The sequence below is a fragment of the Silene latifolia genome, chromosome Y, assembly GCF_048544455.1.
Source record: "Silene latifolia isolate original U9 population chromosome Y, ASM4854445v1, whole genome shotgun sequence".
NCBI lineage: Eukaryota > Viridiplantae > Streptophyta > Magnoliopsida > Caryophyllales > Caryophyllaceae > Silene > Silene latifolia.
Window position 1 is genome coordinate 338491808 of NC_133538.1, and position 4143 is coordinate 338495950.

The following is a 4143-nucleotide window of genomic DNA, read 5'->3' on the forward strand; positions in this document are numbered from 1 at the left end:
AATTCCGATTCAAGCTGATATCGTATTATTTCCGTTAACTAGCTGAGTTTATTTTATTTTCTCTCATTAAATTTATTTATTATTAATTCCGTTTTATTACTGAAACTTTTACTAAAAACCGATTTTTATTAACTCGAAACGGTTTTAATAACTATCGAAGTTTCTTAACGACGAAGAAACGTACGTATAATACATAGCAAAAAGCAAGCTCGTCACTCATTCTTTAATTATTATTATTATTTTTTTTGTTGTTGTGGACCGTGTAAATGCACACAGACATACTCCCTCTTTTCTTCTTTTCCTTCATTTCGAATAAACAACAGCAGTAAGAACAACATAGCACCGTCACCATTTCCGATCATTCAAACCTCAGATCCCGCCTCCATTCTCAACCAAATTCGATAATTTTTGTACCTTTAGCTTCCTCGTCCTTTCCTCGTACTTTTAAGGTAAGAAAGTCTTCTTTTTGTAGTGGTTTCGTCTTTCGCCGTCTTATAAAAGTGTCGTCTTTTAGCTTCTTTATTCCGTTTTCTTGCCCTTTTATGAAGGATTCGAAGACCCGGGGTGAGGCTCGTGCCTTGTGGACCATTTATTCGAAGAATAAGGGGCGTTTAAGGTAACACGATTCTACCGATCCTAATATTATTACTATTATTTGGGGTCGTATGATTATGTGCCAATTGAGATGCTTTTATGTACTTTTGTGATTTATTTATATGGTTAATTGTTTATTTATACCAAGAAATTATTGTACTATTATCACGATTTATATATAGTAGGTATATAATGTCAATTTTGTTGATTATGAGGGTTGAGAGGAATTGGGCAATATGTGTGAATGTCGAACGCTTTGGCACTTCGTTTGTTGGTAGATGATGCAGATGAGATGCTTTCTTTATTGGTTTGTTTAATATGTGAGTACTTGAGGAAGGTGAGTTTGTAAGGTGCGTAAGTCTTTGGGATGTGGAATGACTTTAATTAATTTTAGGACTTGTGCTATACAATAGAATTGTTTACGTTCGGATGTTTTATTCATTGTGATTTGATGATATAATATATGGACTAATATTGGTTATTGGGTAAATTTGAAAGAATAGTATTGTGTTTAATTTGTCGATTTCTTTGACCTTGACTCGTGGGTAAGAAGCTTAAAGTTTTACTCTAAGTGTTGAGCATGGTTCATTATTGAACTTTTGACAATATCAATATTGAAATTGAGATGGAAATCTGGTTATTATGGAGTATTATTTTATAGGACGGAGTAATGAGAGAGATGGGGTAGAGAGTTGAGATTGAATTAATTTTTGGGGCGAGAGTGACTTTTATAAGGTTGGCTGTTGTAGCCTAGCAGCAAGGTTGGCGTGGCCTAGGCAAAGGCCCGGCTAAGTCGCGAGTTTGGGCCGTATCTATAAATTGTTTTGACGCTAGTTTGGTTTATTTAAAATATAATTAAATTAATTTCCGTCTCATATTTTATATAACGATAATTCGTTAATATCGTCCTTTCACATAATTATTTTTAGGTGACTCATACGTGGTTGAAGATGAAGAGTAATTTTGGGTTTTAGAAGCTTTCTCAAGTTTTTACTTGTCTCTTTGCTAGCGTAAGGTAACTATTCCGAGTTACTCGACGAATTAATGTCACATTAGTAGTTAATGTGTGCCTGTTGTTTGATAAGTGTTTAGGTGAATGAATAATGTTAGTAGTAAAGATAATAAGGATGGTAAAATTGTGCTCATATTAATAGTTATCACATGTTAGGATAGTTTACAAAATGAAATTGTAATTAATAGGCTCAAATGAATTTTATAGCTATAATTGTAATGTTTTGATGATTGTGCCAAAACTGAGCCTTAGTCCCTTTGACTGATGCGATGTCGCTTAATTGAGTGATTGGTCACCAGCATTTGACCCGCATTACTGTCGCAGTAGGTCAGTTGCATGGGTAAAAATTCGGTTGAATGAATTAGATAATCGGCCTTTTTCTTGTTTTAGGCCATTTATTATATCTCTATTTCACATGTGTAATTAGTTGAATTTAAATAGCTTCTTATTTTGTAGTAATGGCCCTAGTTTTCCCTAAAGCCTTTTATATTGTTATAATTGCTAGGATTGGAAATTAGTATTGAATTCTTATTGAGGAACTGTTGGGATTGTATGTCAGTAAATAGACATTTATATAGCTTTCACATGATAGAATGTTAGAATTTATGTTGGTAAGTAGGATTTTTGCCCTCTTAAGGTTAAGTGGGTGTCTTACTTGACTTATGTGGTGAATTTTGGGTGGTGTGGGCTAAAATATTCAAGCTGGGACTAGCTGTGACTAGGTCCTAGGTGAGTATTTCGGCCTTCATCATAGATAGGTCTTTATAGTCTCTGACGAGTATATGTTCACTGCTTGATAGCCTTTGTGTTCCTGACTAGTGGATGTTTATCCAAGTTGGGGCATGACCTCATGTACTAATTTTGATAGTATGGGGTCAGCTTAAGTACTAGCCGACCCTTCGGTGGTGTCCTTAGGGTACTCACTTCACTTTGTTTTAAAAAAGTTGTGAGTCTTGGGTGCGGTGGTGTGTATCCGCATGTCTAGGTCTCAAGCAGATTTTAGGCTAGGGTTGTGTTGTCTCTTGGCCATGTTTTCTTAATAGTAACCGCCGAGCCAAGATACCGGTTCGATTACCTTCCCTACCTCGTGGTATAGACTTGAGTTACAAAGTGACTATTGACGGGACTAAGAACTTATGCCTGTCTTTGATATATTGCCCTTTCTTGTATGGTGATTCTATGAATCATAGAAGGTGAGATGCAAGCCGGCTATGGTTGATAGAGTTTGGATTCCTGGATGTTATGTGATTCACATGATAGTGTAGTATGAGTCGGTCTAGTTTTCACATGCTAGGACTATGTGTTGTTATATTGTTGTTCACATGATAAGCACGATTGTCTAGCATCTATATGCTAAGGCATTGTGTGATTCGTATTCATATTCTTATGTTTACATGTTATATTAATTATGACATTTCGTGGCTGGGAGAACTCGGAGTTACTCCCCACTGACTGTGGCTTTCGTATTTGTATAAAATGCGAATGACAGGTAGGTGATGCATATATGGGGTACATGGACGAGCTAGCGAGCAAAGTAACCTTGGGACCTAGACTGGTTTTATTTCATTGTGACCTTAAACCCTTTTTATGTCACATACATTTTAGGGACATATGTCTCCCTTTTCTATTTTGGGTTTGTATCATTACATTTTCTTATCGTTAGCTATGGCATGTAAAGTAGTTCGTTAGCATTGCAGGTTTTGGCACCCGCCTCTTGGGAATGTTGGAAATGTTGTGATTGGTTTAGAAAATTTTTGAAATTACAGGTTTTTGGCTAGTTGAACCAATTACAAACATATCCTACCAGTTTTTCTGTAGAATTACGTGTTTACTTTTCCGCAATAAATGAGGGTGTCACAACAAGAGAAGCCAAAGTAGACAATTCAGGGCATTTCATAGCATAAAACTACGATAATAGCATAGAAATACGTGCATAAAAAGGCCAAAAAGGAGTATATAAAATGCACGTATCACCCTCCGTGTCCCAAATTGGAATGCGGCAATACAGGCCGAGTTTAGTGCATTACAGGAGAACCATACATGGGACTTGGTTCCTCGTCCCATGGATGCTTCTATCATCCGTTGCATGTGGCTATTTCGTCACAAGTTCCGCTCTGACGGTACTCTTGAAAGATATAAAGCCCACCTCGTCGTTAATGGTAAAACTCAACAGGTTGGTATTGATTGTGACGGAACTTTTAGCCCTGTTGTAAAACCTACGACCATACGCGCCGTTCTTAGTGTAGCCGTGTCTCGTTCATGGGCCATTCATCAGCTAGATGTAAAGAACGCTTTTCTTCATAGTGACTTAGCTGAAACGGTCTATATGCATCAGTCACTGGGATTTGTGGACCCCTAGGCCCCTTCTCATGTGTGTCGTCTCCGTAAGTCCTTATATGGTTTGAAACAGGCCCCTCGCGCCTGGTATCAACAATTTGCTAATTTTGTTTTGACATAGGGGTTCCGAAGCAGTGTTTGTGATACATCATTATTTATTTATAGCCATGGCAAAGACACTGCATATCTTCTTCTTTATG

The 4143-nt window shown here is 37.1% G+C and overlaps 1 long non-coding RNA gene across 1 annotated transcript; it reads left to right on the forward strand.

The window, feature by feature from the left end:
* The first annotated feature begins 329 nt into the window (after positions 1–329).
* LOC141633440 (uncharacterized) lies at positions 330–3404 on the forward strand. Its single transcript, XR_012538205.1, has 4 exons — positions 330–449; positions 549–616; positions 1524–1609; positions 3096–3404. It is a non-coding gene; the product is annotated as an uncharacterized LOC141633440 (long non-coding RNA).
* The last annotated feature ends 739 nt before the right edge of the window (positions 3405–4143 follow it).